Source organism: Gossypium raimondii, chromosome 6 (assembly GCF_025698545.1).
Source record: "Gossypium raimondii isolate GPD5lz chromosome 6, ASM2569854v1, whole genome shotgun sequence".
Taxonomy (NCBI): Eukaryota; Viridiplantae; Streptophyta; class Magnoliopsida; order Malvales; family Malvaceae; genus Gossypium; species Gossypium raimondii.
This window is the reverse complement of record NC_068570.1, coordinates 44,489,767-44,515,462: the sequence shown is the minus strand read 5'-3', so window position 1 is coordinate 44,515,462 and position 25,696 is coordinate 44,489,767. Positions and strand designations below refer to the sequence as shown.

At 34.6% G+C, this 25,696-nt stretch overlaps 1 non-coding gene across 1 annotated transcript; it reads left to right on the top strand.

Annotated features, from left to right (window-relative positions):
• The first annotated feature begins 7,577 nt into the window (after positions 1-7,577).
• LOC128042069 (small nucleolar RNA R71) lies at positions 7,578-7,684 on the top strand. The gene has a single exon (XR_008197277.1). It is a non-coding gene; the product is annotated as a small nucleolar RNA R71 (small nucleolar RNA).
• The last annotated feature ends 18,012 nt before the right edge of the window (positions 7,685-25,696 follow it).

Genomic DNA, 25,696 nt, shown 5'->3' with positions numbered 1-25,696 from the left:
TAAAAGCATTTTGGTGAAGAAAAATATTTTGATTTGTGGAGGTGATTAAAAACTAGGATTTTAACTAAGTAAAAAAAATAAAAATAAAAATAAAATAAAAGTTCCAATGCACGATTTCAAAATATGATTTTAATCAAGATGACATAATTGTGTTAGATTAATTACATTTCTTAACTTAGAATTATTAAACTCATGTTTATGTTGTTACGAATAAATTCACGAAACTCGGTAATTTGCTAACTTATGAACATACTTACCTACCAAAATCCATTTATCTCTTGAATATGTCTCTATTCAATTCAACCAATTAAACAAATCTTAATAAGCAAATGAGATAATGCACATACATACTTATGAAATTAAAATAATCTCTTCCACATATCTCTATGTCAATTCAATCTCATAAAGACATAAAAGATTACGTGAGGTAACAATATATTTCTACCTTGAAATAGTTTAATCACAATAATCCTGCAAGTTATGCAAGGCTAATGTATCATTAGATATTGTTGCTAATTTAACCCTCACTACCTTAGATGATTAAACATACACTGATTAAATATTGTGTCAATTAATTATAATTTCAATCTGTTTAAATAATTAATTCATTAGTCACCTTACAATTTTAATGCAAGAATAACTTAGTCATGGTTTTACTTAATCAAACATCTTACCGAGGCCTGTAACAACACAAACACAATTTTAATAAATCAAGTAGACGAAATGTAATCAACCTAACACGAATTAAATTTAAGCCATATTAATTAAATTAAACATATCAACATCACAAATCCAGTGTTTCTCCGAGGTTTGACTAGTTTGCTCCACTCCTCCTTCTCTGCTTGTTATTGTTGAACTGAGGCTTCCATGAACACTTGAATGCTGCTCCAAATGGTGGTTGATGGAATCTTTTTCAAGAGGTGAAATCAGCAAAGGAGTAGGGGAAGAAAATGAAGAACAATGGAAGGGAATGAAGAGAGAAAATTGAGAGAGAAGTGAAGAAATGAAAGGGTTTTAGATGTGTTTGAAGTGATTAGTGAATGGGGGTATTTATAGGTTGATAAGGCTGCTAAAAATAGCCAAAATCAACAGCCAAAGACTCCCCCCATGGCCAGCAACACATGTGGCATGTTTGAAGATTTCAAACATGCCATTTTTAGGTAGGGGCAAATCTTGAAAGGCATGAACAGTAGAGTGGTTTGAATAAAAATTGAAGGGGTCTTGAAGGGCCATTTTGCAAGCTAAATAATCAGCCAAACAAGCTGATTGGGTCAGCATATGGGACGATTTTGGGCTGCCCAGTGCTCTGTTGGATCAGTTTTCTCGTTTCAGCTCAACTGGGTCCCTTTTCATAATTAATAATAATTTTTTTAACCCAAATTAAATTGGATTAAAATTAAAATTAATTATATTATGAATTAATACACATAATTTGGACCGTCTTCGGCTAAGAAATTAATTCGCCTTGATACTACAAAATTGCTTTTCGATTTTGCGCTTCTAGCAGTGTCTGTTGAGCCGTTTTTTGCCCTTTGTGCAAATCTGTCGAAAATAATCAAAATTAATCAAAATTTGATATAAACATGTTCATAATTTGAGTTCAATTTAATTATTTTATAATTATTATATATTTTTTGACAAAAATTTTACCGAAACTATATGAATTTGAGTTAAAAAGGGCATGAAAAAGTGTATATTATTTCGTGTTTCCACACCCCAAACTTAATTCATTGCTCGTCGTAAGTAATGCACAAATTTGAATAAAATTTCTTGGAAACACCTTTGAAAAATTCCTTCAGAACAACATTCTTCCCAAAATTATGATTTTAGTATACTTATGCTCAAGAACAAGAATTTTGAGATTTACGCTATTTCAGTATACATATATTTCAAATTAATCTCAATTATTCTTATGATAGCAAAAATAGACTAAATGCTTCCAAATAAAGACATGTTAAATCCCTACCAATTTAATTTTATTCCCTTATTCAAGACTAAGCTGCAATCATTAAGCTTAACTTATGCCTTCATATGTTGAACATAGTAATTTCTCTCCACTAATGTAGGTAACATAGAAACTTGAATCAATAGGTCTTTAAAAAGATTGTAATGTGGCTAGGCTAGGGGTAGGTAAAAGATAGATAAATTTAGGCTAAAAAACCCTAGACTCAGCTTGAATTGTACCTTCGGAATAATTACCTTAAATACACCAACTTGTTTTGCTTTCACATGCTCTTTTGTACATCTATTTTCTTTCAAGTACATATGCTCTTCGCTTTTTTTGCTTTTTTTTTCACGAGCATTTTTTTGTATGTACTACAATTTTTTTGAGCATTTGATACTTATTCTCAACTCCCCCAAACTTAATTTCAAATAACATTTTGAATAGTACTGAGTCTAGTATTTGGGACAATTTAAAGATAATTAAGAGAAAAGTGATGGCTAAATATTGCAAGGGTTCAAATAAAATTAGGCCATATAGTCTTAAAGTTGGGTTTCAAAGGATAAAATTTCATCAAGGTTGGCTTGAAAGGCTCAAATGGTCCAAAAAAAAAAGTTGCCTAAATCATTTTCAACGTTCCATGCTTCCTAGGATTTTGCCTCAAGAAACTACTAAGTCAATTTTAGAGACTTTATCTTTCATGCATGCCTAACTTTCCTAATGAACTAAAAATTTTATGATATGATTTGCATGCAGATTAAATCCTCTTTGATTAGCTTCTAGCAAAGCTAAATATTCATCCTCCTCTTCATCACTTGGAGGTTCTGATGTCAAAATTTGTTCCAATGGGTCATCAACATAGTTGAGTTCCTTTTCCATGATTAATTCCTCTAAATTAGACTGTAACACCCTTTACCTGTGTTAGACGTTGGGACAGGGTATGAGGCATTCCGGACTTAAACATAACCAATCATACAAAACTGAGTCATGAAATTTCATCCAAATTAAAACTTTTCATATTTCATCATAAAGTCCCTAACATGGGCTTACGAGACCCAATACATACTTTGAAAGTGGTTCAGGACCAAACCGAGAACTTCTAAAAACTTTGAAAATTTTCTTGAAAAATAAGGGCACATGGTCATGTGGCCAGCCGTGTGGATGAAAGTTAGGCTATTTACCAAGCCTTTTTCCATCCAAAAATTTACACACTTATACCAAATTTATCAACACACAACATGGTATTATCATAAACGTACAACTTAACCAATAATAGCCAACATCAGTGGCCTTATATAAAATGAACTATCAAATAACATAGGCCAACATTTTAGGCCAAATCAATTATGACACATAAAAAAATAAGCAAGTTCTCTATACATTCCATAATTCATAATATTGCTTTTAAAATACCAAAAGAGTGTTGATAGTGTGGATGGATCTCCAACGATCTCCGTACCCCGAGCTTGCTTGGTGACACTATAAGACAAGGGAAAGAAAATGGACTAAGCATATAGCTTAGTAAGTTGGTATGCAAATAATAAAAAATTTATTAACAAGCTTTTATCAATCCTCATAATGTGTTCTCAAGATAATACAATCATATTTGCACATAGTTTCACTATTCACTCATGTTCGTATCAAGCTGTCTACGAGAGTCATAGTCAATAAATTATTTATATCTTGAGCTACGAAACTTTGAATTAAGATCCGCAAAATTTTTTGTAAAATAAGACTAAGATATATTCTTACCATAAAATTTTCAGAATTTAAGGTTCAGCCAATAAATACAGTTTATTCTTTAAAGTCATCTCTATTTTGCTGTCTGATAGTTTTGACCCTTCTTCACTAAAAATTAATTATCTCCTCATACGGGATTCGGATGATGTTCTCGTTTATTTCTATTGAAATTATACTCATTAAGAATTTTAAACATATAAATTCTAACCCATAATTATTTTTATACAATTTTTAATGAGTTTCCAAAGTCAGAATAGAGGATTCTGAAATCACACTGACCTTGTCTCATAAAAATTCAAATATCTCATAATATGAAATTCTCTTGCTTACACTGTTTCTTCTATGTAAAACTAGACTCAATAAGATTTAATTTCATATCTTTTTCAACCTCTAATTGGATTTTCACAATTTTTGGTGATTTTTCGAAGTTATACAACGACTGCTGTCCAAAACTATTTTATTACTAATTTTACTCTTTCATGTTTTCTTTGTATTAACTTTCTTTTACACACACATAACACCAAGCATGTCCATAGCTAGGCATTCCAGTAGCTAGTCATTATCAAATATTTACAAGTCTTCATAGTCATACTTACTCCACATCAACCTTACCAAAATTCGATCACATATCGAGCACATTGCTCATGAATATATATACACATGTACCTCCACTTATTCATCACATAATCACAATCGTTTACAGTTAGTCATTTCCCATTGAACACATTAGAGTATTAACGGATACATCAGAATATTGCACATAGTGCCACACTTGTAGCCAAAGCTACTTCACATCACTTATCACACATAGGCTCATTCTTGAGCTATTCACATTCACGGGTTTGCTCACACAAGTTGTCGGTCGTTCATAACTACTCAGTGCTGCTCACACAAGCTTTCAGGTATCCGCAACACATGCCGGATTACCCAGTCACTGGTAGAACTTATAAGACCAGCACCCGGATTCACTTAGTCACAATTTCACATAGTTTTCACATAGGTTCCTCGTGACATGTCACTTGTATCCTATTCTATTTTTAAGGTTCAACTGGGAAATTTCTCACTTGTCGATATTTTATCAAATACATCAAATATTTAGCCACATTCCACAAAATGTATCAAAATATGAAAGTATAAGTAAAAACGATGCATTATTTACATACAAACTTACCTCGGTCCAAAATATCAAATGTTTGCGTCTTAGACCACAACTTGCCTTTTCCCCAGTCAAGGTCAATTCCTTGTCTTTCTTGATCTATAATAACACATTTAACTCATTTAACACACACATTTTATTGATGTACAATTACATTTTCCCTTAACTTTTCACATATTTACAATTTTGCCTCTAGGCTCGTAAAATGAAAAGTACTCATTTTTCTCATTACTCAAGCCTAGCCAATTCATATTCTCTCTTATAGCAGCCCACAATTTTCACTAAATCACATTTATTTCTTTTTTTTACACATATTTTACAACTTTTACACATAAGTCCTTTTATGCAATTTCACTAAAAATCACTTAGTAAAAGTTGTTTATTACACTTTAAACTTTCATATTCTACCATAAAACACTAAAACACATGCAAGTCATCCATGGGTAAATTTTTAAACACAAACCTTAGCTCAAAATAATGGTAGAAATAGCTAAACCAAGCTACGAGGATCTCAAAAATGTAAAGAACATTAAAATTGGGCTAAAACGGACTTACAATCCAGCTTGAAAGCTTGAAAAACCCTAGATATGTCTTCGTAATGTGAAATTCGGCTAAGGGGTTGAAGATGAGCAAAAATTAGCTTTTTAATTCATTTAATCACCAAATTACTAAAATACCCTTAACTTAAAAATATTCTATTGCACCTATTTCATGTCTATTTTTGTCCAAGAAATTAACGAATGGTCTAATTACCTTTTAAGGACCTCCAATTTAAAATTTCATATCAATTAGACACCTCTAGCTTCTAGAACTCAAGTTTTGCACTTTTTTTTATAATTTAGTCCTTTTGACTAAATTGAGTACCCAAACGTCAAAATTTTTTAACAAAATTTTCACAAAATCATTCCGTACATCTGTAGATCATAAAAATATAAGAATATTAAATTTTTCCTCATCAGATTAGTGGTCTTGAAACCACTATTCTGACTAGGCCCAAAATCGAGCTGTTACATAGACACTGCAAAACAATCATCAATTGTGCCAGGAAGTAGCATAAACTTAAAAACATTAAAAGTTACAAGGAAAGGTCCTTCCAGTTGCTTAAACTTCAAAACATTAAATGTTACAAGGAAGTCACATAGTAAGCTCGCCCTTTTGCACATCAATAAAGGTCCTTCCAGTTGCAAGGAAAGGTCTTCGTAGGATGATTGGCACTTCTTTGTCTGCTTCAAAGTCTAGAATAACAAAGTCAGCAGGAAAAATAAATTTGTCTACAGGTATCAATACGTCCTCTATTTTTCCTTCTGGATGTGTTAAGGATTGATCTGCTAATTAAAGTGTAACTGTAGTAGTTCTAGCTTCACCTATCCCTAACTTTCTAAATATTGACATGGGCATCAAGTTGATACTCGCACCCAAATCACATAATGCCTTACCACAATATGTTGCTCCAATGTTGCAAGGTATGGTAAAACCTCAAGGATCCTTCAACTTTGGGGGTAGTTTTTCTTGAAGATATGCATTGCATTCCTTTGTTAGGGCTACCGTTTCAAATTCTCCAAGTCTTCATTTTTTTACAGGAAATCCTTCATGAATTTGACGTAGTTCGGCATTTGTTCAAGTGATTCAACCAATGGGATGTTGATATGAAGTTTCTTGAGTACATCTAAAAACTTCTTGAATTGAACTTCCTACTTCTGTTTCTGAAGTTTTTGAGGGTAGGGTGGTGGAGGCTTCTTTACTGGAACTGTTTGATTCGTCTTCTGTTGCAATTATGTATCTAACAAAATTGTTAGCTTATCAGAATTGATTGGTTCAAAAATTACCTTATTGATTTTTGAAGATTTTGGTTCCGGTGAAACTGAAATTTCTACACTCAGTTGAACTTCCTCTGAGTCTTGAGCATCAGTTAGCTCCTCTTTAACTTTGACGGTGTTGGGCTCTAATGTCTTTCCGCTCCTCAATGTCAATGCTTTACAATGCTCATTCCCTGGATTCAGAATATTCTCCGTATCAGTAGGTAAAGCACCTTGAGGTCGGTTTCTGAGTTCAGTTTCAAGTTGGCCCATTTGGTTTTCCTGATTTTTCAATATAGCTGCTTGGCTTTGGATTAAAGCATCATTCTTGGCTATGTATGCCTTCAACAAGTTTTCTAAGCCATTGTATTGTTCAACTTAAGGTTGTTTCTAAACTTGTTGGGTAAAAATAGGTGGTTGGGTTAGTCTAGGTTGGGCATATGTATTACTGGGTCTAGCCCCTTGGTTACTCCAGTAGAAATTAAAGTGGTTTCGCCACGATGAGTTATAAGTATTGGATCCTTTCCTTCCTCGGTTTTGGTTTCAGTTACCCATATAATACACGAATTTTGGGTTTAATGGACATTCTTTGAATAGATGTCCTTCCCACAATAGACGCAGGCTACATTTTCAAATTGATTCAGTGGTTGTGCTACAAAACTATTAGACCCATTAGTGGTAAAATTTTTAAGCATTGAGGAAATCGAGGATACCTGAGATGCGAGTGAAGTGAGAGCGTTTACTTCATGTATTCCAGTGACTCGTCTTCCTGACGCTGCTCGATTAGTTGGCATTGATAATTGTTGCTGGCAATCCTCTCGATGATTTCATAAGGCTCATTATAAGACTTAGAAAGGAGAGCACCATTAGAGAAGCGCCCACTACCATCCTCGTGTGAACATTGAGACCATTATAAAACATCTCAATTAGGATGCAATGAGGGATTCCGTGATGAGGGCACTTCCGTAATAATTCTTTTTACCTTTCCCATGCCTCATACAAGGACTCATCATTCATTTGTTGGAAAGCAATGATCTAGTTCCTCAACTTAGCATTCTTGCTAGGCGGGAAATACTTCATGAGGAATCTTTCTACTAACTCTTGCCATGTGGAAATTGAATTTGGTGGCAATGAGTTCAACCAGGCTTGAGCTCTGTCCCCTAGCGAATATGGGAACAGCCCAATCGTAGTGCATCTTTGGGTACTCTGGCTAACTTAAAAGAATCGCTTACCTCCATGAACAGTCTTAAGTGCAGGTGAGGATCTTCGGTAGGCATTCCACTGAATTGGCCTATTGTCTAAAGCATTTGGAACATGACTGGATTTAGCTCAAACTATTGTACCCCAATTTCGGGTCTTCTAATTCTAAGATTAAAATCATGAAACACTGACACGGTATACTATCTTAGAGCTCTATCCCTATCATCAATGATAAGGATATGATTTTGAGCAGCGTTTGCTCCGTTTCCTTGATTCAAAATTTTGAAGTTCATCTCTTCGGTCCTTCTCTGACTTGATTATCTTCTTTGTTATTGAAAAGTTCATTCTATCTCAAGGTCTACAGGGAGTAAATCGATAATTTAGTCAATACTCATAAAATCCTGAAATAAACACAAAAAAGTAATTAAGTTAAAATTGAACAGAAAAATAAACCAAAATGCAAAATTAACAAATTCACAAATAATGACTTTTTAAAACAGTCCCTGGCAACGACGCCAAAAACTTGGAACAATGGAAATGTGAAAGTGTACACAATCACAACAAGTAATAAAGTGACAAGTAAATGTTGAGTTATCGTACCCACAGGGACTGTGAAAAGAATTATTTATGAATGCAATTTTAAAAACACTTTGGTGAAGAAAAATATTTTGATTTGAGGAGGTGATTAAAAACTAGGATTTTACCTATGTAAAATAAATAAATTTAAAATAAAAGTTCCAATGCACGATTTCAAAAGATTATTTTAATCAAGATGTCATAATTGTGTTAGACTAATTACATTTCTTAACTTAGAATTATTAAACTCATGTTTATGTTGTTACGAGTAAATTCACGGCAACTCGATAATTTTCTAACTTATGAACATACTTACCTACCAAAATCCATTTATCTCTTGACTATATCTCTATGTCAATTCAATTGATAAACAAATTTTAATAAGCAAATGTGTTAATGCACATACATACCTATGAAATTAAAATAACCTCTTGTACATATCTCTATGCCAATTAAAACAATTAATTCAATCTCATAAGCACATAAAAGATTACGTTGAGGTAACAATGTATTTCTACCTTGAAATAGTTTAATCACAATAATCTTGCAAGTTGTGCAAGACTAATGTATCATTAGATATTGTTTCTAATTTAACCTCACTACCTTATATGATTAAACATGCCTTTGGTTAAATATCGTGTCAATTAATTACAATTTCAATCCGTTTAAATAATTAATTCATTAGTCACCTTATAGTTTGTTAAGTTCAATTTTGAGCTTAACTTATTCAACTAAATTATTTAAATTATTGATTAAATTTTGAGAAATTGAATGTCGAATTAGTTTAAATTACAGCAAGAACATCCCATGCCATAATAATGTTTTTAAGCTCCAATTCAATTATTTAATGTTAAAATTTTAAGTCATGTGCAGTGAATGACATTTGGATTTCGTATGAGCTCAAATTGGAATGATTATCTCTGCTGAATGTTGATCATATGATGGTGAAGGAATTGAATTTTAATTGGCAGCAAAAATTCGGTCCAATAAAAAACAAAGAGTAGAATGAATTAAACAAACAATGGAGGAGCGGTCGGTCCAATTGGAAGCCAAACATGCGACAAAATTAAGAAGGAATTATTATTTCCTTCATGCCAAGCGGTGGCGACTCTAGTTTAAACAATTGGAAGCCAAATCGAGATTGAAGAGTTGAACTAAAACTCTACTAAGTCAAGCTATTTTCATGCGACGGATAAGGCTAAGGAAAATGGGGATAAGATTGATTTTAATTTTGAATTGATTGGAGGTTATTATCCCATAAATAGAGATGATAGCGGTGAAGAAAAGGGAGAAGAGAAAAATTATGAGAAAGAACAATGACATAGGAAAGGCGTGATTCAAGCAAGCGAATTTTCTAAAAATTGGGCGACAAATCGATCAAGGAGCTAGAGTAGCGACTAGAAAATTCAGCTAATTAGGAGAAGGAAATTGGACGACTTGAAGAACTTTGCCTTCCAAGAATCAGTTTGTAATTCATGTTCTTTTCAATGGATTCGTGTTCTGTTTTGCTAGCTATGAGAGGCTAGTTTAGTTAAGCTTAGTTCGACACTTCTGAAACCCGGCACTAGTACTTTGAAAAAAATTATTTTGTTACCAAATCAAATTCGGCACTCTTGAGTTGTTTGGTTTTATTTTCCAAGGAATTTTTCTAACTCAATTGGAGTGATCACCTAATTAATTTGGGAATTTTTCTTATAATCAGTTAAGTGCAAATTGAGAAATCTAATTTCTCAATTAAGCTTAGAATTAGTGATAATTAATTTGCCGCAGCTAATTAAAACAACTTCGGATTTAATCGTAGAAACCGCTAGTCGATTTTCTTTGGTTAAGGCAAGGCGAAGCCTCTAAATCTCTTAAATTCCTTTAACAAAGTCGACATAGAGATAATTAAAGGAAGGTTTCAATCATGAACGTTCTCTAATTGAACAATTTACTAGGGATAAGGAATTGCTTCGTAAGCGATTTTTTTCAGCCTTGCTGCTAATTTGATTTCTTAATTTCAGGTTTCAAAGGACTTGTGTTGGGTCGATTAAGGCATCAATAACTAAGCATTATTCTTCTCTTGATATTTTCTTCTCATCAGTTTAAATTGGAGCCAAAGCTTATTTGTTATTTGAGATTATTTTTATCAATCGTAACACATAAACCCCCCCACTTTTCCTTTTATTTCGCATGCTTTTACATTACTTTAATTGTAAATCACTTCAAATAGATTTGTTGCAAGATTCTTCGTGGGACGATCCTGTACTTACTCTATATTACCAGTTAATATTGGTTGAGTAGAGGAATTAAATTCAGTGGTCATAACGACAGCTACCAAATTTTGGCGCCGTTGCCGGGGAAGCGACATAGCCAAATTTATTTGATTGTCAGAATTTATTTTGTTTTCTTGCTTTTGTCTTTGCAGGTAGATTAGACCCTTTAGTATATGTTATTAAGAAGTGGACGACGAACATCGAAGTTTCCTGTTAACACCACCAGCCAACAAGCTGAACATTTCAATTCCCACATTGAGCCTAACATTTCAGAAGATATCAACATGGCTAACCAGACTTTGAAGCAATTGGCCGCTCCTAACTTGGCTGCGCAACCACCATCTATCACGTATCCTGCCCTTGATAGGCCATTAAAGCTTAATTTAGGATTCCTTAACTTGTTGCCAAAATTCAATGGGTTACCAGGTGAGGACCCTTACCGTCATATTAATGAATTTTTAATTACTTGTTCAACTATGCAGCCAGATGGCATTGAAGAGGAACAAATCAAGCTCCGAGCTTTCCCTTTCTCGTTACAAGGTTTGGCAAATGACTGGTTATATTACATGCCACCAGGTTCATTCACAAATTGGACAAGGTTACATAAGGCTTTCCTTGAGAAGTATTTTCCGGCATCAAGAATAGGATCAATCAGGAAGGAAATTTGTGGAATTAAGCAACTGGTAGGTGAGTCATTATATGAATACTGGGAAAGGTTTAAACGACTATTTGCGAGTTGTCCACAGCATCAGATTAGTGAGCAGCTCTTAGTGCAATACTTTTATGAAGGATTGACACCACAAGATCTAGGAATGATCGATGCAGTGAGTGGAGGTGCTTTGGTTGATAAAACTCCTAAACAAGCCCGAAATTTGATTGCTAATATGGCGCAAAATACACAGCAATTTGGTCTCAGGAGATCCGACTTGGGTAAACGAATGGATGAGGGCCAGTCGAGTATAATGGAGGCTCAGTTAGCTAATTTAACGGCTATGGTAAGTAAATTGATGACTGGAGGTAATACGAAAGCTTCACTATGTGGCATTTGTTGTTTGGAAGGACATACCACAGATATGTGTCCAACAATGCAGGAAGGGGAAGCAAACGCCGTCTTTCCAAATCAGAGAAGGTATGATCCATATTTAGTTACCTATAATAAGGGATGGAGAGACCACCCCAATCTCAGATATCAAAACCGAGCCACACCTCCGGGATTCGAGCAGCAAAATTCTCGACAATATAATTCATCACAGCAACAACCCAGCCATCAAAATCTTAGTGCTGAAACTAAGACCCATACCATGCTTGAACAAATGATGAAAATGATGGCTGACCAGAAGAAGGAAACCGATGGAAGATTTCAGTCTTTGGAATCGGCAGTGAAGCAGTTGCAAACCAGGGCCTCGTCGACCGACGTTAATCTTGGGAACTTGCAAGCACAGGTAAATAATCGGTTACCATCACAGCCTGTGGCAAATCCAAGGGATAATGTCAGTGCTATAACCTTGCGAAGTGGGAAGGAGTTGAGATCGATACTAAACAAGGGCCAAAATAGTAATGAAGAAGATGAAACTGAGGTAAGAAAGGTCCGGTTTAGTGATATTGAAGAGGGAAATTCAGCCTTGCCAAAAGCGGATTTACAACCGTCGCAAGCAGCTCCAAAGGAAGTAGGGAAATCACATTTACAACAGTCCACTGTTTTGCATGATGCAGCAAATTTTGAGCAGGAAACGAGGGTTCCCGAGCTTAGAGCACAAGCAGGTTATGTACCGAAGGCGCCATTTCCACAGCGTTTGAGGATGGAAAAATCAGACGACGTCAATGCCGAAATTCTTGAGACTTTCCGTAAGGTACAAGTTAATATTCCATTGATTGATGCAATTAAACAGGTGCCTAGATATGCTAAGTTTTTAAAAGAATTGTGCACATCTAAAAGGAAATTAATTGGAAATGAGAAGATTAGTCTAGGCGAAAATGTCTCTGCGGTATTTCAAAAGAAACTTCCTATTAAATGTAAAGATCCTGGAATGTTTTCGATACCTTGTAAGATACGAGACCTTAAACTTGATAGAGCTATGCTTGACTTAGGTGCTTCTATAAATGTAATGCCTAGGAGTATCTACGATAAGGTTCAATTAGGTGCATTAAAAGACACGGGACTGATAATACAACTTGCAGATAGAAGTAATGCCTATCCTGATGGCGTTTTAGAAGATGTTCTAGTGCAAGTGCATGAGTTAGTTTTTCCAGCAGATTTTTATGTTTTAGACATGGGAGCTAGTGATAACTCAGTTGATGTACCCTTACTTTTAGGTAGACCCTTCCTTAAGACAGCTAGAACGAAAATTGATGTGCATAAAGGGAATTTAACAATGGAATTTGATGGTGAGATAATTAAATTCAATATGTTTGATGCTATGAGATATCCCACTGATATTAATTATGTATTTACTCTTGATGTAATTGACAATTTTGTTCAAGATGTCTATGAATTAGGGGAAGAAGACGAGTTGAAAAGCGTTCTTGCTAAGAGCATTTTTGATGTCGACAAGCAAGAATTTATCATTTCTGATTCTTTAATTGACTCAGTTTGTGCTTTAGACTCGCCCAAATTGACACAATTCAAGCCGATTCTCCCTAATCTTATGGTGACTGGTAAGCAGGTTCCTTCACTGATCGCGCCACCTAAATCAAACTCTACCATTGATAGTGTCGAATGCCTTAACCGAGATGCAAGAATCTAAGCTGCTTAGAGTTCTTAGGGAGCATAAGGAAGCCTTCGGTTGGACACTAGCCGACATTAAGGGACTTAGTACGACTTTGTGTACCCACAAGATAGCTTTGGAACCAGATTCAGTCCCCAAAAGAGACCCTCAACGCCGATTGAATCCACCAATGATGGAGGTAGTTAAGACTGAAATTTTGAAATGGTTGGAAGCCAAGCGTCATTTATCCCATAGCCGATTCAAAGTGGGTAAGTCCAACTCATGTTGTACCTAAGAAGGAGGAACTACAATAGTTACTAACGAGGAAGGTTTAGAGATTCCTACGAGAGTGCGAATGGTTGGCGGGTTTGTATAGACTATCGAACCGAATAAAGCCACTAAAAAGACCACTACCCCTTCCATTCATGGATCAAATGTTAGAAAGGTTAGTGGTCGCTCACATTTTTGTTTTTAGATGGCTATTCAGTTATTTGCAGTACCTATTGCACCTGAGGATCAAGAGAAGACCACATTCACTTGCCCGTTTGGAACGTACGCCTTCAAGAGAATGCCTTTCGGATTGTGCAACGCACCAGCTACTTTTCAAAGAGGTATAACGAGCATATTTTTAGATTTTATTTCACATTTAATGGAGGTGTTCATGGATGATTTTACGATTTATGGTGATTCATTTGATCAATGTTTGCATCATCTTGTGTTAGTTCTTAGGCGTTGCATTGAGACTAACTCGATATTAAATTTTGAGAAATGTCATCTCATGGTTGAAAAGGCGTAGTATTGGGGCATATCGTCTCAACTAAAGGTTTAGAAGTCGACCAAGCCAAAGTCGAGGTAATTAAAAATCTACCTTATCCAGGTACTGTGAAAGGAATTCGATCCTTCTTGGGTCATGTAGGTTTTTACCGTCGGTTCATCAAGAATTTTTCGCAGATATCGTCACCTTTATGTGCATTGCTCGGTAAAGATGTCGTATTTGAATTTAGTGAGAATTGCAGAAAATCTTTTGATGAATTGAAATTGAAATTGATCACAGCCCCTATCATACAAGGGCCGAATTATGCATTACCTTTTGAAATTTTATGTGATGCCAGTGATAAGGCTGTTGGTGCGGCTTTGGGACTAAGAAATGGTAAGGAGTCTTATATTATCAGGTATACTAGCGAGCTATTGCACCCAGCTCAATGCAATTATACCACGACCGAGAAAGAGCTCTATGCCATTGTTTTTGCCTTAGAAAAATTTAGAGCATACTTGCTAGGAGTCAAAGTTGTTGTATTTTCTGACCATGGTGCTCTTAAATATTTGTTGCATAAAAAAGAAGCTAAGCCCCGGTTAATAAGATGGATTTTGCTTTTGCAGGAATTTGACTTGGAAATTAAAGATAAGAAAGGTAAGGAGAATCTTGTGGCCGATCATTTGAGTAGGATAGAGACTGGAATTTTGAGGGATGAGCCGAGTGATTTATTTCCCGATGAGCGACTTTATAGTTTGTCTAGTGTTTTGCCATGGTATGCCGACATAGTAAACTATTTAGTGACTAAAGAGTTCCCTACTGAATGCACCTAGACATTTAAGAGAAAAATTAGAAGTCAAGCCGATTTTACTTATGGGAAGAACCATATCTTTGGCGATTTTGTAGTGACCAAATAATTAGGCGTTGTGTCGATGATAGTGAGATAGAGTCGGTGCTTAATTTTTGTCATTCTCGAGAAGGTGGGGGACATTTTGGGCCTAAGCGAACAGCTCATAAAATACTTGAGTGTGGTTTTTTTTGGCCGACTATTCATAAAGATTCATATGTATTTTGTAAAACATGTGCATCATGTCAAAAAACCGGCAATTTAAGTAGCCGAAATCAAATGCCATTACATAATTTTTATGTTTGTGATATATTTGATGTATGGGGTATTGATTTTATGGGGCCTTTTCCTTCTTCTTTCGGTTATCTATACATTCTTGTTTGTGTTGATTACTTGTCAAAATGGGTAGAAGCATTCCCAACTAGGGCCGATGATGCTAAAACTGTGGTGAAATGTCTTAAGACCAACATTTTAAATAGATATGGGGTTCCAAGGGCTATAATTAGTGACAAAGGAACACATTTTTGTAATAGAACCTTGAAAGCTTTATTTGCACAATTTGGCGTCACCCACAGAGTGTCGATGACTTATCACCCTCAAACCAATGGGCAAGCCGAGAGTAGTAACAAAGAGATCAAGGGAATTTTAGAGAAAATTGTTAAGCCCAATAGGAAGGATTGAGTCAAAGGTTAGATGAGGCATTGTGGGCTGTTGAGCGGCTTACAAAACGCCAATTGGGATGTCACCTTACAGGGGTTGTTTTGGGAAGGCATGTCATCTTCCGTTGAGCTTGAGCATAAATCATTCTGGGCTGTTAAGCAGTGCAATTTGGATTATAGTTTGGCAGGTGAAGAGTGCAAGTTGAAGCTGCAAGAATTAGAGGAGTTGCGCCTAGGAGCATATGACAATTCGGTCATCTACAAGGGTAAGTCGAAGGCATTTCGCGACTCAAAGTTGATTCGCAAAGAATTTAAGGTGGGGGAAAAGGTACTACTCTTTAACTCTAAGCTTAAATTGTTTCCTGGTAAGTTAAAATCAAGGTGGCTTGGTCCATTTATAATAACCGAGGTGCATCATCATGGGGCAATCGAAATTAGGAGCCTCGAAACTAATAAAATTTTCAAAGTGAATGGTCACAGGTTGAAACATTTTCATGAAGGAGAGCAAGCAACTTGGTTGGAGGAGATCAATCTTGAGGATCCATGAGAAGTGTGATGTCGAGCCACTAACTTAAAACAAAGGCGCTTGTGGGAGGCAACCCACATATTCAGGGGAGTTTTCTTTACCATTATTGTTTCTTTCCATTAAGTTAATTTTAATTTTCAAATTTTTCTTTTGCATTAGGGACAATGCAAACATTAAGTATGGGGGAGAATCAATTTATTTATTTTCTAACATATTTGATGCTTGCAACTTTCATGAATAAGTCTTGTCAATTTCCTTTAGAAAATATTTAACTAAAAGAATAAAGATGTATTTCATGAATTCAAGTGATTAGGGTGGTTGTATGTCGATTGGTTGGGTTAAATTTTGTTTTCAATTAATTGATTTTGGTTAGTATTAACTCAAAAAAATTAAAATTAATCTTTCGATTGATCAATTATGTGGTCCTTGTGAGGAATTTGAGCCTAGGCGTAAGTTGGGACATCCATGCCAACTTGAGAGGTTATTATTCATTCATGTGTGAATATTGTTATCGGCTATCAATTACTCTAGAACTTGCTTTAGATCTTATTAAAGATAGTAATACATTTGATTTCCATTAAATATGATTCAAGAGGCTATAGGAATTAACCCACAAGTACCTATATAAAAAAAACCAACCTTGACATTATTCCAATTAGTTAGCCAATTTGAAGCCTTAATTTCCCATTTTTATGTACCTCCGAAATTAAGCCAAAGCGAATCCACTCACCTTTTTAGGCTAGTTAATTTAGTCCGGAAGTTCATCCCGATTTCGACATATCTTGGCCAATTTTGGGTGATGTTTAGTTGGTAATTAAAGGCTGATTTTTGTGAGAAAGAAGCGACAAGTTCTGACTTTCCGAGTAAATTTCATAAATGTAGCGTTATGTGATCATAAGGAATGGATCGGTTGAACCAAAGGACATGGAAACAATGAAAGGCTGATTGATTTAGTTATCTTCTTGAATTATTGAAAACAAAGGAAAAAAAAAGAAGACGAAGAGAGAATAAGAGAATTGATGACTTAGGACGATTAACTAGTCTAAGAAAATTAGCTCCACCATCCAAATAAATTCCTCCCGTCCACTTGCACATTACCTCAGCCCCATTACAACCATAATTTGGTCTCGATTATATTTATGAAATTTTATGTTTTATGTTAAGGTAAGATGGAAAAGCAAGCCTATGGGGTTAATTACGGTTGATTTCAATTTGAGAGCATTATACTAGCCTAAACACAATGAGTGAAGAGTGTTAACAATTCTATTCTTTTCGGTGAGAATTGATCAAAGACGCGTGATTAGTTTCCTTTATATTTTCCTCTCTTGAATAAACCAAAATCTTGACTGTTGATTTGAATTCATCCCAAGCATGAGCGATGCAACAACTCTTTATTAGTCTTGATATTTCAAATTCTTCTTGATTTTTTTTAAACTTGATTGCTCGGGGACGATCAATGGCTTAAGTATGGGGAGTTTGTTAAGTTCAATTTTGAGCTTAACTTATTCAACTAAATTATTTAAATTATTGATTAAATTTTGAGAAATTGAATGTCGAATTAGTTTAAATTACAGCAAGAACATCCCATGCCGTAATAATGTTTTTTATCTCCAATTCAATTATTTAAAGTTAAAATTTTAAGTCATGTGCGGTGAATGACATTTGGATTTCGTATGAGCTCAAATTGGAATGATTAAGTCATGAATGTTGATCATATCTTTGGTGAAGGAATTGAATTTTAATTGGCGAAAAATTCGGTCCAATAAAAAAAATGAGAGCGAATGAATTAAACAAACAATGGAGGAGCGGTCGGTCCAATTGGAAGCCAAACATGCGACAAAATTAAGAAGGAATTATTATTTCCTTCATGCCAAGCGATGGCCGACTCTAGTTTAAACAATTGGAAGCCAAATCGGCATTGAAGAGTTGAACTAAAACTCTACTAAGTGAAGCTATTTTCATGCGACATGTAAGGCAAAGGAAAAGGGGATAAGATTGATTTTAATTTTGAATTGATTGGAGGTTATTATCCCATAAATAGAGATGATAGCATGAAGAAAAGGGAGAAGAGAAAAATTGAGAGAAAGAACAAAGACATAGGAAAGACGTGATTCAAGCAAGCGAATTTTCTAAAAATTGGGCCAAGAATCCGATCAAGGAGCTAGAGTAGCGACTAGAAAATTCAGCTAATTAGGAGAAGGAAATCGGACGACTTGAAGAACTTTGCCTTCCAAGAATCAGTTTGTAATTCATGTTCTTTTCAATGGATTCGTGTTCATTTTGCTAGCTATGAGAGGCTAGTTTAGTTAAGCTTAGTTCGACACTTCAAACCGGGCACTAGTACTTTGAAAAAATTATTTTGTTATCAAATCAAATTCGGCACTCTTGAGTTGTTTGGTTTTATTTTCCAAGGAATTTTCTAACTCAATTGGAGTGATCACCTAATTAATTTGGGAATTTTTCTTATAATCGTTAAGTGCAAATTGAAAATCGAATTTCTCAATTAAGCTTAGAATTAGTGATAATTAATTTGCATGACTAATTAAAACAACTTCGGATTTAATCGTAGAAACCGCTGGTGGATTTTCTTTGGTTAAGGCAAGGCAAAGCCTCTAAATCTCTTAAATTCCTTTAACAAAGTTGACACAGAGATAATTAAAGGAAGGTTTCAATCATGAACGTTCTCTAATTGAACAATTTACTAGGGATAAGGAATTGCTTTGTGGCGATTTTTTTCAAATTTCTTTGCTAATTTGATTTCTTAATTTCAGGTTTCAAAGGACTTGTGCTGAGTGGATTAAGGCGTCAATAACTAAGCATTATTCTTCTCTTGATATTTTCTTCTCATCAGTTTAAATTCAAGCCAAAGCTTATTTGTTATTTGAGATTATTTTTATCAATCGTAACACATAAACCCCCCACTTTTCCTTTTATTTCGCATGCTTTTACATTACTTTAATTGTAAATCACTTCAAATAGATTTGTTGCAAGCTTCTTCGTGGGACGATCCTGTACTTACTCTATATTACCAGTTAATATTGGTTGAGTAGAGGAATTAAATTCGCTGGTCATAACGACAGCTACCATAGTTGTAATGCAAGAATAACTTAGCCATGATTTTACTTAATTGAACATCTTACCAAGGCCTGTAACAATACAAACACAATTTTAATAACTCAAGTAGACGAAATGAAATCAACCTAACACAAATTAAATTTAATCCACATTAATTAAATTAAACAATCAACATCACAAATATTTATAGACATGTTCATAACAACAACAATAAAATTAAAAGGATAAGGAACAAGAATCAAATCTGGTGTTTCTCCGAGGCTTGACTAGTTTGCTCCACTCCTCCTTCTCCGCTTATTTTTTTTGAACTGAAGCTTCCACGAACACTTGAATGTTGCTCCAAATGGTGGTTGAAGGACTCTTTTTCAAGAGGTGAAATCATCAAAGGAATAGGGGAAGAAAATGAAGAACAATGGAAGGGAATAAAGAGAGCAAAGTGAGAAAGAAGTGAAAAAATGAATGGGTTTTAGATGTGTTTGAAGTGAGCAGCCAAGGATGGTATTTCTAGGTTGAGAAGGCTGCTAAAAATAGCCAAAATCAGCAGCCAAAGACTCCCCCCATGGCCGTCCACACATGTGGCATGTTTAAAGATTTCAAACGCGCTATTTTTAGGCAGGGGTAAATCTTGAAAGGCATGAATAGTGGAGGGGTTTGAATGCACACTGAAGGAGTCTTCAAGGTCCATTTTTCAAGCCAAATAATCATCCAAACAAGCTGATTGGGTCAGAATGTGGAACAATTTTAGGCTTCCCAGTGCTCGGTTGGATCAGTTTTCACGGTTCAGCTCAACTAGACCCCTTTTCATAATTAATTAATAATAATTTATCTAACTCAAATTAAATTGGATTAAAATTAAAATTAATTATATTATGAATTAATACACATAATTTGGACTGTCTTAGGCTGAAAAATTAATTCACCTTGATGCTTCAAAATTGCTTCTCGATTTTTCGCTTCTAGCAGTGTTTGCCGAGCCATTTTTCTCCATTTGTGCAAATCTGTCAAAAATAATCAAAATTAATCAAAATTTGATATAAACATGTTCATAATTTGAGTGAAATTTAATTATTGTATAATTATTATTTATTTTCCAACAAGAATTTTACCAAAACTACATGAATTTGAGTTAAAAAGGGAATGAAAAAATGTGTATATTTTCATGTTTCCTTGCATTCGATTCTTTCTCATTTCTTTGCAAACACTAGTGATTACTCTATGTTTTATACTATATGGAAGTACAATGAATGATTTGTTAAATGTTATCTTATTAAATCTTATTTTGATTGTTTAATCTTTAGGGTTTGAATATTCTAAACACGAAAGTGTTATTGGAGTCACTAACACTGGAAGGTGCAGTGATAGTTTGAGCTAATAAGCATTTCAGCAGAAGTTGAGTAAGGACTAAAGGAATTTAGTCCACTTGTTCTTAATAGTGCCATATTGCCATCATCGGAAGGTGAGGTTAATGTGCATGGTTAAGTCCCAAATTAAATAAAAGAGTGGCATTTGGTAAGATATGCATTAAATTTTATTGCGTCAATAATCACCTATCTTTTATACCTTGTGAGTACTTAGTATACTGCTGAAGATTCATGTTCGGGATCCTAGTTTATCCATAGCATACTTTATCTTATTGTTTTTGAGTTATTGCTTGACAACTATCCTCACAATTTATCTCATTTCTATCTAGTTATTACACCGACATTAATAGACAACAGACAACTATCCCTGTGGGATTAATATCCAACAGACTCACATTTGTCTATTGTACGATTGCACATTATTTTTTGTTATTTTGTGTCTTTCTACTTTGTTTTCCTTATATAATATTTAGCATTCACTAACTTGTTTTCTTTTTGTTTCTATTTTTCAATTTCATCTTAGGTGTTTTAAGACCCGAAGCAATTTAGATTTTCTTGCCGACTTTGATCTAGAAATTGAAAGAACTGTTGGAGAAGACTTTGAGAACAAATACATATGGATTTACAGGGGATAATGCAGCCATACCCCCGATACAACAAAAAAATGTTCATAACCCATTGTTTCCACAAAATGCTCACATCCACAATAGAACCATATGAGATTGTGTAGTACCTGTTTATGGATGATCTACAACCAGGAGGTGTTAGACCAGCAATTCAAGTTGGGAACTTTGAACTCAAGCCAGTGATTTTTCAAATGTTGAACTCCAACGGCCAATATCCTGGACTAACACATAAAGATGAAAGAGAACATCTTAAATCCTTTTTTATTGATCTGTGCTTCCTTTAGTCAACAAGGCGTTCCTGAGGATGCCTTAAGAATGCAATTATTTCCCTATTCCTTACAAGGGAGAGCTCGCAGTTGGTTTCTTGGGATACCTGCTAAATCAATTACTTTTTGGAATGCTCTAGCCAACCAGTTTGTTTTGTGATTTAACCCGCCGACAATGAATGCTCGTCTTTGAAATGATATTACTTCCTACCATCAGTTGGATGATGAAAATCTTGACACCACATGGGAACATTATAATTCTTTGCTTCGACGTTGTCTCATGCACAACATTCAACCAGAAATACAAATTGAGATTTTTTATAATGGTCTGAATTCACATACAAGGAATTTTCTTGACGCATCAGCCACATCGACGACTACGGATAACTAAGTTAGTTTATTTTAAGCTTTAGTTATAGTATTCCTACATTGCATGTAGCTGTAGGTTTTATTTTGATAAGTATACATTGTCATTGCATTTTCATTGTAATTACATATTCATGTCAATGCATTGGGGACAATGTAATCTTTAAGTTTGAGGGAATATATATGGGATTTGGAAATGCACCCACATTTCATTTTTTTTGGAGCACGCAAGGTTTATACACAATTATTCAAAAAAATTTTGTTACATTTGATGCTTAACTCTTTGATTATGTGAACTATCAATGAATGAGTTGGATAAATTTGACTGAATGTTGTATTTGCAATACTTTGATGAATGATTTAGGTTGCATTAGTAATAAATGACTAGTAGCATTCCTTGAATCTTGAATGAAACTGCCTTTTTCAGCTGCCTATATATATATAGATATTTATAAATAAAAGACACTCCAAAGTGGGTGTACTGTGGAATGTTAAAAAGGGAACACTTCAATACAAACATTAGACAAATGAATCTAGCCAAAGGTCGTTGCTGCATGAGTATGTGTCGGTTCAATTACGTACTTCCTAGGTCCTTGTTGCACCCCGTCATTACTTCTCAAGAACAAGGGTACAGTAATGCAACGATATCTTTTATTCCGAAAAAAATTATAGTATTGTACATTAACTACTGTATTGGTAGATAGAATCTAGGATTTGAAGCATGATGTTGGCCTTGATGAAAGTGAAATCTTACTCATTCATTCTTATGTATTGTCGATTCAATATTCTTTCATCTAAATGTGATTCATTTATTGGGAATTTAGAGGGTTTAAGTTGCTAGAATGATCATTTGCCTTAGAAAAATTTTTGTAGCCTTTCTAGTTTCTGTTTTACTTAAGGACAAGTAAAAACTCAAGTTTGGAGGTGTGATTGTACTAGAAAGAACATATGTTTTCTCCCTACTTATTGGTTAATTTGTTCCCATTGAGTTACCCTTAGCATACATTTTAACATGTTTAGTTTAGTAAATTGCATTTTATAACTCAGTGGATCCTAGCCTATTTTATCTTTAATTTTGCTATCTTTCTGCATTAATGTCGCTGCATGAGCGAATTCCAGATTGCATCCAGAATTGTCGTCATAGTTGACAGCTATCTGATAAGAGCCAACCATGCGTGAGTTGTCCAGTCTAGTGTAACTACCCTGTATGAACAAAGCAGAAGAATCCTGAAGGAGCGACACCTGTACTGTTGAGGAAAACATAAAAGAATAATGTGAGAAGAATGAAGAGAGGGTTTTGTTTTGCTGGACCACCATTCTCTTACCCTATTTTAAAGGTTGCGGCCATGGAAGCTTGAGCCTCCTATGGGTGAGCCAATGTGAAGACTGATGCAGATCCACTCCTGACGAGGAGATCTAAGTGCAGAACAAGGGGAAATAGAGTTATCCAATCTAGTAGCCTAGGAATAGTATTCTCCATTCGATGCATTCCCATTTCTTTGAAAACGCTGGTGATTACTTTATGTTTTCTACTATATAGAAGTACAATGAATGTTTTGTTGAATGTTATCTTATTAAATCTTATTTTTATTTTTAATCTTAGGGGTTTGAATGTTCTAAACACGGAAGTGTTATTAGAGTCATTAACACTAAAAGGTGCAGTGACAGTTTGAGCTAATAAGCATTTCAGCGGAAGTTGAGTAAGGACTAAAGGAATTTAGTCAACTTCTTAATAGTGTTATATTGTCATCATCAGAAGGTGAGGTTAATGTGCATGGTTAATTCACAGATAAAGTAAAAGAGCGGCATTTGGTAAGATATACTTTAAATTTTATTCGGTTAACAATCACCTATCTTTTATACATTGTGAGTACTTAGTATACTGCGGAAGATTCATGTTAGGGATCCCAGTTTATCCATAGCATACTTTATCTTATTGTTTTTGATTTATGGCTTCAACAACTATGCTCACAATTTACCTCGTTTCTATCTAGTTATTGCACCGACATTAATAGAAAAAAGACAGCCATCCCTATAGGATCGATATCCGATAGACTCACATCTATCTATTATACTTGCATTGACAGTGTACGCTTACAGATTATTGCTGTGATGTGTACCACCGATTAGAGGGGGAGAAAAATAATGAGATGGATTTTTAAGAGGATGACTGAACTTTCAATTTTTATTTTTAAATGTTGTATTAAATTTGGGATGATTTTTTAATTTATTTAATTTGTTAAGAGTAGGAGTAATAGTAGATTAGTAGTTGTTTTGTGTTTAAATTTTCTGTATATGAACACCATATGGAAGACACAAAACAATTTTAAGCTTTCAATGATAAAAGGAGGAGGCACCCACCAATAGTCTGTGACACTATCACAATCAATCGGTTAATTTTGTTCCTTATCTTTTACAAGGTTACACATTAAGGACAATGTGATTTAATAAGTTTGGGGGTAACATAGAATTTATTTTTCATTTTTACATTTTTTTAATTTTTCTTGGTAATTGTGTGCTTGGGCTTGTAAGAACACAAGTGATTGGTTAGGAGCATGTACATAGGTTGATTTTATTTACAGTAAAATTGTCATAAGAATGTGTGATTTTAAATTTTTTATTATTAGACTATTAAGTTCTATATATTACATTGTGAATAGACATTAAGCAATCGAATTTCCAAATGATATGGAGAATACAAGGAAATGAGCATGTTAGTATGAATGATAAATTGTTGAATTTGTGATTGTTTGGTTGACTAAATTTGTGAATATTGAGATACCTAGGGATAACCTAATGCATTGTTTGGTATACTCCCAGAGCCAAAAAGTTAACCCTTTTGATTCATCCTTAGTACCTATTTTGAGCTAGAAAACACTTCTTGATAAACCTCTACACAAAACCTGAGCTAAAAATGATAATTTGTGTTTACCATTTTCTTTGGTACTGAATTGCATGATTATAGACATCTGGCCATACATATTGAGGGTTAAGTAGATACATTATGGTGGTTTTGTAAAATAGAGCAATCGGAAATATCAGTAGAGTATAGTAATTATGGGTAACTTAAAAGTACAAAAATAAAAATTCAAAAAGAAAATTTAACTAGTAGAAAAAGTACGTGTAAAGTGAAAGAAATTGTGAGTGAGGTACTGTGGAAGAGAAAGAAAACTGACAAAGTCATAATTATAGAAAAACTTATTCATTATTGCACAAAACTCGCTCAATTGTCGTCTATTCATTTACTATTTTTATTTTTTTTCTTGAGGAAAAGTAATGACTTAAGTGTGGGGAGTTTGATCTGTCATAATTTGGTGTAGTAGATTAAGCTAGCTTCCACACTTTAGGAGCTTGAACACAAGCAGTTTAGTTAAGTTTTAATTATGTTTCCGTAAGTTTAGTTAAATTCAATAAAGTGTGTAATTCGAGTCTTTGATTGACCTGAAGGACCGAATGAGACCTAAGGTTGAGCTAATATACTTTATGAGTGTGTAGGAGACCACTAAAAGTCGTGCTAACTCGACACTGGTCGTTGTGTTGCAACATGGAGCATTGGATGTCGCAACATAGGGGGCAGCATAGAAGAATTCCAAGACTACCTTTGGTGTCAAAACATATCCTAAAGATGTCGTGACACACCCCTGAAGATACCCCGAAGATGAGCATATTGCCCACGATGCCGCTATACAGGACCTGGTGACCACCTCCAGATGTACAAACATCCAGAATGTGAATACGGCAAGAAAATAAAGAGTTCTGAGGCGGTATTCGCAAGTATACGGGTCGAGTTGTAATATAGATTTTATAGCGAAGTAGGTGAGTACTCCGAGGATTCTACTCAATGGA